This window comes from Neolamprologus brichardi, chromosome 20 (genome assembly GCF_056152115.1).
Source record: "Neolamprologus brichardi isolate AB-2024 chromosome 20, ASM5615211v1, whole genome shotgun sequence".
Taxonomy (NCBI): domain Eukaryota; kingdom Metazoa; phylum Chordata; class Actinopteri; order Cichliformes; family Cichlidae; genus Neolamprologus; species Neolamprologus brichardi.
The window spans coordinates 10,718,116-10,730,311 of NC_142123.1; the positions used below are offsets into that span (position 1 = coordinate 10,718,116).

At 42.0% G+C, this 12,196-nt stretch overlaps 1 protein-coding gene across 2 annotated transcripts in view; it reads right to left on the minus strand.

Moving 5' to 3' along the window:
- prex1 (phosphatidylinositol-3,4,5-trisphosphate-dependent Rac exchange factor 1) overlaps nt 1–12,196 on the minus strand; it is a 78,425-nt gene that overhangs the window by 65,677 nt on the left and 552 nt on the right. The gene's annotated exons all lie outside the window — the stretch shown is intronic.

Below are 12,196 nucleotides of genomic sequence, written 5' to 3' on the forward strand. Positions count from 1 at the left end.
GAAAATGTCAGCCATTATTAAAATTTCTTAGCTGTGACTCTTTACAGGGATCGAAAAGAGCCGCCGTAGTTCAAGCATGACAGTTATGTTTATTGCTTTGGAATTTAAATAGTGAGAGTCAAACTAAAGCTTTTTTAATTAGCTGTAGAAAGAGAGAAACCAAATACAGTCGTGTGATAAAGTTTTCACATCGCTCTTCGCAACTTTGTGAAAAACCCAAGTACATCCTTGCTGCTTTCATAGGAAGTAAGAGAGTATGTAGCTGCCAGGTGCTGCTAAACAAACGCACTTCTTTCAGGTATGTGCTAACACAATACCACAATGTGGTAGGAATGGACAATCCCAACAAATTCACCTCAAGGTCAGACTGTGCACTGCTCAGAGAAACCGGAAAAAAATAAAACAAGAGACTCTAAAGGCCTCAGTTAACGCATTAAATGTTTAAGTTAATGACAGCACAATTAGAAAACAGCGAAACAAGTATGGCATGCATGGAGAAAGTCACTTCTCTGTAAAAAGAACATAGCAGCATGGCTTAGGTTTACAAATAAACAAACAAACCACAAAACTTCTGGAACAATGTCTTTCGGACAAATGAGGGCAAAGTGGAGATGTTAAGTCATAATGCACAGCAATGAAATCCAAACAAAGCATATCAACCGTCGAGCACGGTGGTGGAGGGGTGAGGATTTTGCAGCCACAGGACATAAGGACATTGCAGTTGACTGTATACAACTGACATTGTGTGGCAGGACCCTATGAGAGCTGTGTATAAATTAATGCCATCAAACCTCTGAAGCAATCTTGTACAGAAAAGTAGGGCAGATTGCTTGTTATTGCAAGTTATTGCTGCTAAAGGCACATCTACAAGCTATCAAATCATGGGTTACATTTAGTTTTTTAAAGGACTGCACAGAGGCCTGTTAAAACTTTATTTTTCACATGTAGAAAAAAGACCTTAAAAGCAAGCTTTAAATATAACAATATATAACAATGACAAGAGTCTTTTTTCCCCTAGAAATATGTGTGCTAGCTTAAAAATTTGCAAACCAGCTTTTTGTTAGCATTTTCCCAACCCCACACCCACACCTCTGAATTCACTTATAAGTTATCTGGTGTACATGATATAAGATTTGATTTTCAGTCAAATGCTGTGTGTGAAACCTCTTGTCACTCAGTAAATTGCCCTCATGTCCACTGAAAATATGAAAATTAGTGTGCAAGTTAGTGCAAATTTAAATACACTTCTAGACACAGCAGTAGTGGGTACTTTAGTGTGGAAGGCAGTGATGGCACTGGAAAGTGCAAATTCATAGTGACTGTCTATGTCACTCCAATATCACTCAAAAAAAATATGATGGTGCCAGACAGTTTATGTACAGTTCATGGATATACATGCATCACTTTCTCCCACAAATTGCATGAATGCTGTCAAATGTGCCACTTGTTCAAGCAGCATGTGAGCAGGTTGAAGTAAGTTTGGGGGATCCCACCAAACTGAGTCACTCGTTTCTTTCTGTTTTTCTGTTTATTGGGAAAAAAAAGTGTGTGCAAGAAAAACTGAAGACAAGTTAAAAAATCCCAAACTGCAACAGAAGAAGTGCACACGCATGCCTCTGCGCGACTGTGTGACATGCAAACAGGAAGTGAAAACAGAGCAATGGCACAGAACAAAGGCCAGTGCTTTTCTTTGTCTTGTTTTGACGCTCAAATTTGACGACAAGAATTTCGTTTTCTTCTCGAGAACATAGGCGGCTCAAGTCAGGCGAGAAAGGAAAACAAACACGTCGGCAGAATGAAGCAGCTCCTCTCGACACAAAAGCAGCAGATGCCATTTCTGGACAGGAAGTGTGGCTTTTGTGAAAAGGAAGTATACGACATGTTTGAAGGCCACTAACTCAGCTGTTCTAAGTAAAGTCTGACGAGTTTGTGCTAGCGTGCAACCAAGCTGTAACAAAGAAATAAATCACACCGTGCTCTCAAGACTAAGGAATTGCATTTTTTTTTTTTTTTAGCTATGCTGCAAAGGCGAATGGAAGTTAATGTTATTTATTGGTGTGGATAAAAATGAATGGACTGAAATGGAAAACTATAAGCTTTAGGTCATTTTCATTTTTAACGGACACCCACTGCAGAAGCTTCAGGTTTACAGCTTGTCATCGCCTTAAACCCAAAATAGTGCAATCATACCAAACGCTTATGTCTCTTGTCATGCAAGGCATAAGGCAGCATTTATTATGACTGACAGCCAAAGTGTCATTGTGGGTTTGATTGGGCAGTGGGTGTTGCTAGATGCTGAGGTTTATCAGAGCGAAGAAGGGCCAGACAGTAAGGTGTGAAGATGCAGATGGACCATATGTTGGTGAAGGCTATGTTTTCGCTCCAGTGGACAGTTAGTAAGATGCCTGCTGCCTTCACGTCTGCTTTGTCTGCTTCTCAACGCAGCTTTCTACCTGCTGCTAAAGCAAACTATGAAACATGACTCATCTCCTATTTATCCATTTTTAGGTGAAAGCCTTGTTGTTGGCAAAGAATCCTACATATTTACAAAAAAAACTAATAAAACACGCCACTGATAAAAAAAAAAAAAGCTACAATATTTTATTTACCCTTTCACATTTCACATTTCCTTTCACCAATGAATGTATGAAGCCAACATGAAAATATCAAGAAGTAATGTAACAAGTGTCAAACTAGGTCATGTTGCAACACGGGAGGCGACCACGCATACGGAGTCGAAGTTTGCAGCCACGAGCACAGGATGTTAAGGGTCACTCACAGTGTGCGGCTGAGGTTGTTTTCAAGCTCGACACTCAGCAGCGGGCAATTGTTATCTGTAATAACCAAGGACCGTAGAACGACAAACTTGTGCGCGTAGATCTCAGCTGCCATATTAGAAGCTGAGGTGAAAGTTTATACAGAAAAGAAAACAAGAGTAAAGCGCTGTCAGTCAAACGAATTCTCATCAAGGCTGGATAAATACTTTAGGTCGTTTTCTGTAGTTAAACAAAACCCAGTGAGCACACATGCTTAGCTTGGACCTGTTAGACAATGACATTAATGCTTTAACAGGTTTCATAATAAACAGCAATATGTGTGAGAAGTGACGAGGGATATTTGTTTTGCTGCCATCACCATGTATGCATCCCATTTCTCATTACAGCAAGTGCAAATATGAATGTATAGGAAATCAATAACAACGTGGTATAATGGTTACATAATGTACATGTCAAATGTTTCCTTAGCCATTTGTCTGGATTAAATCCTTTCAACAAGCAGAGTTTGGAGTGTGTTAGACTTGCTATTAGAAATCCAATCAGACCGTGCTGTCGTAAGCACATTGTTGCTTTACTGTAAATATCAAACTTGATTATCTTCTTTGAGAGTACATTTTTTTCCTTATTTCTCTCCATGATGAGAGGGCCAATAGTGTTAATGGGAACAGAACTAGGGCATTTTTTCTGCCTACCCACGGCTACATCAGCATTCAGCAACAATGCTGCGCCATCTCACTCAATTCAGATATCTCACAAGAGACCCCGTATATCAAGAACAAGCTTGAACACTTGTCAAGGTTTTTCTAGCAGGCCCTCTGAGCCTCTTTTCAATTCGCTGTGGTTCCCACACCTACTGAAGCAAACCTCAAACAGAACCACAGATCCACAGATTCAGCCGTTTTCTAAGCGAGTTCTCAGGTCACCAGCCTCAAGCTTTCTACCCCTTCTCATCCAAGAGAAAACAACAACAAGCTTAAAACAATGCACCCATTAAGGATCTCTCTTTTTTGGAAAGAGGATTGGAGTGGCTAGTCACAAAGGGAGACGGGGCATTTTGGAGAGGGAATGGGGCCATTTAGGGGTCGACATGGCATGAAATTGAATAAATAAATGAAGAAATCCCCTCTTTGTGGCCTGGGTGCAGCAGAGCCAGAGAATGGCCCGTGGCGTTGCCATAATGAGGGACCCCAGCAAACCTTAGGAGAATTCTTTTTCTCTCAGGCCGTAATTCACATCTTTCCCTAACCCTCCAAAAACTCCCTCAGCTCCCCTTCACCCACCAACCAGTGCCTTGCTGTCTTCCAAGAGAAAGCCTTTTTGGCAGCGCCAATCACCAAAACACAAAGTCTTCTTTGAGTCTCGTCCAGTTTTTTTTTTCCCCCCTCCCCATCTCGCTCACTTCCGCTTTGAAGGACTTTAAACTTCAGGGCTCTTTGAGCTGTTCACATGGGCGGAAACTAAACACGACAGGGGGATGACACAGTGCCTCCGCGACAGAGGACAGGCAGAAAGCGCTGGACCGAATACTTCCTGTCTAAGACTGGGTATTCATCACAATCCTGCTGTACAAATGAATGGATGACACACGATGAATATGTGGACTACGTATTTTGGACACCTCAGATGACAAATTGTTGAGACTGTCTCAGTAAGCATGTTAGGCTTTCAAAACTATACTTTCAAAAGGTTCCACAGTTGCTAGAATTTTACAATTTACATTTCTGAGCTTGCTGACATTTCTGTCCAGTATTGCACAAAGTTACTTTGCACATTTTGTTGAACAAGCTGCTCCCAACTACAAAAGAGAAAACTTCCAGGAGGACACCTGTGCTCCTAATAATCATTCATAAATGAAACCAGCAAATGTTTGACTCCTTTTGTATTCGTTTTGTGTATCTGCTGCAATGTGGACTAAAGAAAACTGCAATGTGTGCAGTTCTTTATGTGTTAAGCAGCATCGGACACATTTTTCAGGCTTAATATGAATTCTACCACTCTCTCTACAGGAACAAAAGACAGAGAAGCACAGAACACTTATTCTTATATACTTGGACGACATGCTGGAAATGGAAACATCTGTGTATTTGTTTCACTGAATGTTACAGCCATCTCAAAACCTATTACAAATGTCTCTACCTGTAACCTACATGGCTCAAATTACATTCTGTCTTTAAAGGGAACATCCACAACAATTTTTTCCTAAGTTGCTTTCCTGTAGAGGGGTGACATGTGTTGATCAGTAGATAACATCATGGACCAGATTGGAGAGGCCATCTGGACATTTGTACACTTGGTTGGTTTTTTTGTTTTTTTGGGGGGTGGGGGGTCCACAGACACGGGTATCACAGACTGGACCAGAGTGTGGCAAGTATGAAGCTGAGTGAGCCATCAGTGACCTGTGACGCTGCCGGCTAACCAATTGATGTAGCACAGGTGATCACTCAAGCTAAACTCGATGATATTCATACGTGTGTATCCAAGAGAACATTGCAGCTTGCCTTCATGTACACATCCAAGCTAAACCAAAGTACGATTGCCACACCTAACATGCAGCTGAGCAGACATAAACAAGGTTACAGGGACAGAGAGGGAGGAAATTGAATGGTGGCAAAGACACAAATTAGTGGCTTACATTACACCATAATGGCTCTTTGGCAAAGCAAGGGGGAAGATCACAGAGACTGTTCGCTGGTTCTGACTTAAACAGCATTTACCAGCCTGATAGAGAACGCCATTAAACGGGCAGACAGCAGCTAGTCAAAGCCCTGCCTGTCTGAAAAAAAAAAGTACTTCTCAGTCTCTGAAAGCACAAACCTACATCCTATCTCACTTCTCGTTTTGGCAGCCACAAATGCAGCAAACGCCGAGGTAAGTTTCCACTTCTAGAAGTGATATTTGCAGGTTGATTTTGATTCACCATATTCAGCCGCAGAGCAAGTTAAATAGCGAGCCACATTTAATTTTGTGATAAAGAGACAATAGGTCTGGTGAATAAAAAAAGTAGAAGAAAATAAATAAAAACCACTATCTATCCTGCAAAAGCTCGTGGAAGCTGAAGAGTCCCTGCAGGATGGATAGAAAATTGAAAACTTAACGTGTTAATGTGCCATATCACAACATTTCTCTTAAAAGGTTTCCTGTCAGCACATGAGAACAAAAACTTTACGGTACCCGCATGTATGACTCAAGCCTTTTATAAAGCCACGTGAGTTGGCAAAAATGTCACCACAACTCGCAAATGCCAAAATAAAAGCCCTTCAGCTACCATGCCCAAGATTTTGTCAGCAGCTGTCATGAACAGTTACCACAACATTGTCAGAGCTTCTTTGACTAGCGGCGGGGGGGGGGGTTGAAAACAGTAAAGTTGGCTGGTTGGTAAATTGTTTATCTCGAAGCTCATTAATTAAGTGAGTCGTGTCAAAAACAATTTTAAGATAACAGTGAAAATGTTCTTTGTTTTTAGCTGTGGCATTTAGCTGGAAAAGAAAATCTTGTGATGTTCTGGGTGTTCACTCCAACACTCAGGCCATCACATACAGCTGACATGCTCAATCTGTACTGTCTGCCGCTTTATATGAAAGCAGGAGTGTAGTGTCTAAGCTTCTGGTTTAAAATGATCATTATGAAATAAGTCCTGGTTGTACAACATAGCAGCTACATAACAATGACACCATATGCATTACGAGCTGTCTATAAGCCTCTCTTGTATGATGCATATCTGTCTCTAACAAGTATGAAACAGACTTAAAATTAAGTAGTGAGTGCACAACCAAGAAGATAATGCTGCTGTTTTCAGTAGCTTATGGAAACTCTATTTGGCCAATCAAAAAGAACCTTGTTGTTAATGGAGAGTTAAAAACAATTCAAAGTTAGACAGGAATAACCCTTAGATGGGGATTCACCAGATGGACAGAGCAATATTCAGTTTGCCAGATCACAACATTTCTAGTTGATCAGAAAGTAATAAAAAATGAAAAAGGCAGAACTTTGTGTACTGTGATTCTAAAGCCCTGTGAGGCAAACTGGCAGTTTGTTATATTAGTCTGTATAATTAAAACTAACTGGCTTGGTAAGCTTGTCCATGATTTACCAAATATCTTTGCACCAGTCAGTACCCTTAATAGGTTTTGTGTGAAGATGTGCCAGTCCAGCATTTTTCTATCAGGCAAATGACCTTTAACCCCCTCCTGAAAGAAGACCCACATCTGGTAGTATTTAAAAAAGCAAACAAACATTGTAATCCTGCTGCCTCAGTCTGTAAACCAAACCCTCAAGGGAGAGCTTGTGCGAAGTCATTCTGCAGACATCCGTCCATCCTGCTACCTTTTCACCACGCTGCACAGTCGCTGCACCCGGTGTCTCCCCTAAGAGAGTACATGCGCCAACTTCGTCCAGACTACGATGTGATCTCGAAGAACATTGGAGGTGTCACGTTGCCTTGCTTTTACTATTCAGCCCATGTCATCTGCTGTATCTTATATCACCCTGTTAAAAAGCACAGTGCCCCAGATACGCGGTTTTACCATTTCCAGCTGGTACAAAACAGTGAATGTCCAAGTTCTCACCAGACATTACATGATCTGATATCAGACACATTGATATGCAAACTGATGAAATGCTACCGACCTCTGTAGATCACAGATTTGAAAGGACACACTCCTGAATAGCTCCACTTCTTAAAATGCTACTACTAAGAGAGAAAATTCTTGGATATAGTAAAAAGGGATTTCTTCTGATAATCTGCAAGCATCTCTCGGAAAGAGAAGGAAGCTTTTCTTTGCTTTTGCATCATGCCTCTGGGTGTTACAGTGGTTTAGACTTGTTAACTTGAATACTTTAAATTCCTGCTGCAGTCTTATGCTTCAAAGAAATAGCTTATCAAAACACATGACTAAAAAAAGCACAGAGATTAAGTCAGAAACTGACATTTACCACCCCGACATTGCAATAAGTTCGTCTGGCACAGTACCCGTGCTGCAAGGTACCAATTGTCCAGACTGTGATTGATGGGTGCACAGCAGCAGCAGCTTGAAACCTTATTTATATGAAAATTTGCAGCTTATGTAATGAACTGAAGTACAGTTAGCACAAAAGCCAAAGCATGCACCGATTATACAGCTGCATTCGGAGGCACGGACTATTTACAGGTTTGATTAACCTACAAGTTACATGCTGTATGAGAAGACTCTAAGAAGACTGTCTACACTCCCAAGTTTGTCCAGCGGGGCTTTTAAAGCCCAACAATATTAAAAACCCTCAAAAAGTCCCAGCTGTCTGCCACAGTAACTGTTCTACCTGCTGTTTAGTCTTCACAGGCTGCCCCCCAATGCCCTCACTCATATATGTGGAGTGGAGTGTGTGTGACTTCAGCTAAAGGCTGCAGTGAACTGAAACCACCAGCGTTGTGGCTACGATGAGAGCTAGAATCTTAAGCTATTTATACGCCCAAGCCCAGAGAAATCCGATGCTGGTCTTTACAACTAAGGAGGGACAGCGAACGAGAGAGAGAAAGATGGACATTAGGACATTAAGAAAAAGGTGGGGAATAGGAATATGAATGGACATTATATAGGAAAGTAGGAAAAAGGTAGACACAGGCTTGTGCTTGCAGGGGGAAGCTTGGAGTTGTCTATCTGCATGTTTACCTTTGTGAGCACTAAGATGTGTATACCCGTGTCATCCTGTTTGCTCAGCTACAGCCAAAGAGGTGTAAAAAAAAAAAAAAAAAAGTCTAGCATCAAAACACAATTTCACTTCTTCATGGCAGCGCGGGTTAGCATCGGATGAGTACTCTCACTTGTGTGTGGCCCAAAGTAAAGGTCACAGTCCTTCCAGATGTTTCCTATTATCCCGCAGCACTGACAGGACCTCTGCGGTCACTCGACTCTTTTCCATCACTCACTTTTCAGAATTACGAAGGAAGGTCACAAGCCAAGAAAAAAAACTATCGGCCATTCATTTCCAGGATTCACCGAGACATGGGTCAGCCTGGTCCAAAAAAGAAAAACAGTCCTAAATGACAACCAATCATATTCATGGCATTCAAGGAAAATCCCTCACATCTAGCAGGTATGACGCCACCGACCACATTCCTATCACAGATAGCCTAGTATTTTGGTGCATCATGGCTGGGAAAATCCAGCTGCGCAGTTTAAACCATACCCTGAAGAAAATTCCCATAAATCTATCGAGCTAGGATGTGATTATTTCACACAAACAAACAAGGGAACGCATCGCCACAAAAGCTTGAAGAGCACAGCAATCTTCATAAAAAGGAAGCAGCTTGTTAAATGTGACAGCTTCCGATCTGCTCAAAGAGTTAATAGATTTAGAGATTTGCTGCGATAACAGTGAGGGGGGAAAAATGAATCCTCTAATCCCTCTTTTCACACTCCCCCAACCCCCTTCTCACCTCTTGTCCTCACCACTATCCCCACACGCTTCCCTACAGCACATTGGATGAGCTTGTTGGCGCTGGTAATTGCCAAGGGATGAGTGACATGCAGAATGGCTGAGGTGCCAAAGCCGGATAACCATCTCTTTTTGTGTGTGTGTGTCATTGCAATCATTGCAGCTGAGAAGCTGCTCTGCTAAGGGCCTTTTTTTTCCACTGGGTTAAAGTGCATAAAGAGAGGTGGAAAATAAATCAATGATAAGGCAATGCAGATGATGAAGATGGTCAACAGCTACTGTACTATCAAACCCTCAACAAGACCAGAAAACAAAATCATAGCGCGAGCGGATACAGATAAGAGAGAAGCTGACATGCATAAAAAGAATCAGTACACTGAAAAATTAAGTAAGTCATAACTGATGATGAGAAGTAAATCAAACACTACATTCAGAGGGGAACTAACCTATTTCTAGGGAAATAAGGTTAAGGGGTGGGGGGTAGATAGACTTCACAGGGTTAAGATTATTCACATCTTAGTGTGAGTTTCACACAATCAAAACTAAATTCAATACACGTGGTGTGACAATAGCATGCCTGGACTTGAAAGCTGTTCAAGCGTAAACTGTGCTGTGTTCTAGTCACAGGCAAAATTCACTTTTCATTACACAGTAAAATGCATTAGTACTCAATGCACTGTGAATGAGCTGCATTCTGGGAAATGTGGGAGTTACCTAAGCAATGAGGAAGGGTGAGAAAAAGCTGAGAAGCTGAACAAAAACCCTACTTATTACCATTTTATTTAAATAGGCTGCCCATACCTATCTGTATCTTTACTGGAAACACATGTTCTGAGCTCCCACAGCCAGACTTTTCCTTATCAACACCACAGTGAGCTGCATGGTGACATAGCCTTGGCTCCCAGCAAGGGTTCTCACTGAGGGTTTTCTGCCGAGCTGGACCCTGGACAGAAAACACTGGGTGGTGGAAGGGGGGATTCGCAAAGGATTGGCCATGGAGGAGGTGGTGGAGAGCGAGGCTTCTTTTCTCGTTTTGTTCTGGATCCTCATGTTTGCCTTTAGCAGCGTAAGCACCTCATCACCCGTCCACCACCCCAAGGTGAAAATTCAGTGGACAGTGTCGCATGTAGGTTAATGGGGAGCGGTGTGTTTTGCCATCAGGCCTCTTTAGTGCACACGTGAAGATGACTGTTAACGAAGGCATTCACAGACATGCATTCCGATCCAAAGAAACACTTGTTAACAAGATGATACAAATAACCAACCTGTCAGTTTCTGCAGCACAGAACATCGCTGGATATGATTGGCATTTAAAAAATGTTTTTTTAAAAGATGCTGGATTGTATTGAGTAGTTGCCAAATGGTAGTATTTACTTTTAAAACAAAATCTCACTGGCTCATGAAGTGGGCATAGAGACTATTCTATGAAAAGACCCTGGAGATAACATTACATCACACAAGCCGGACCATATCACTTGCCTCAGGCTAGACACCATGTGGCTTAAATCAAAAGACTCCCAGCTCACGTGATGATAGGCCAGGGTATGGCGAAGGGCACAAAGCACTGACAGTTTTCAGATGTTCAGACTTCCCTGATAAACCTTTGAGACTTCATCATTACCATTGTGCATGGTGAGAGTGGAGGGAGGTCAAAGAATGTCCCTTTGCCATCTTGCAACAGAAGATAAGCCTCAATTGAGTCCACTGTTGAGCTGGATACAGAACAGTGAAGATATATTACGTAGGTATAACTCTGAAAATGCCATACACCACGAATGGCATGACACGGCGGTGCGGTGAGCCTTCTGCACCGCTCACCTTAAGAACTTTGAGGAAGTTCAACACGTGACAGCAGAGAGGAAAGAGGGAACCGTGACATTGTTTAGCAAAAATGCGTCATATGTTGAAATGTTAAAAAAAAACACCAGGAAACGCAATATCACCATAAACTGTTTTTTAAAGGCAAAGTGAAAATGATGAGAATCAAAGTCTGCCATCGAGTCGACAGGGTGCAAAAGAAAGATAGACGTAGTTGTGCTGACCTTTATGTGGAAGGGGCAACGACAGTGGGAATTTCCCTGAAGCAGACAAATAAGCCATTGTATATAAAAGAAAAATAAGTAAGGTCACATTATAGTCATCACATTAAATGCAGCGAGGTGGAGTTAACCACGCTGTGGTTATGAGTCTCAGCTGGAGGCAGGAGCCACCTTCACTGTACAATTACCAGAGATGACAAGGCGGGGATGAGGGGAGGAAAGGCCAACGGAAAATGACAAGGGGAAGTAACAAATTGAATAGTCCCCCTGCAGGTGGGTGCCATCTATACTCGCGCTGTGCTCGGCGGCTGAATGGAGCATGCAAAATTACCAGGACGTTCATTCATGAGGTAGCTGATGTACAAAGAGCGAATAAGCAAACGGTTTCTTATCGCTGTCTGAAAAAAGGGGGCGTGACAGGGTGATGTTCATGAATACCTATTTATTTGTATTTAAAAAAAAATGCATGTGCGAACTGGGCTCTCCTTTCCTTTGTTTGTTTCAAGCTTGAGCTTTAACACACAATGGAAAGGTGAGAATAACACCACCACCCTCCTCTCAAAACACTAAATATGTATGAGTCCCCGCAGACGTCCCAAGAAACACGGTTTAACATCTCAAAAGTTTTTATTGATAACAGTAGCCTCAGATGCACGCAGGTCTTTTACAAAGCTGTCAGCGGCAGTCTGCGTCGCGATTAAAAGCCCCGCAAACAGCAGCAAACGGCAACTGCGCGTCCCAAGCCCGTTCCTACAGAAGAAGCGTTCACAGACAGCGCTGAAGTAAAGGTTCAAGCAGCCCGCGTGGACACAGAATCACGCCAAACTGAATGCAAATTTATTGTGGTTTAATCTGACAGGTTAGATCAGATTAGATCTTTGGGGTGGGTTGCTTTTTTTGCTTTTGTTTTTTCCTTGCAAAGGCTGCTTCTTAATCTTTTTCTGTGTATGCCGATTTAAAAACAGTAGC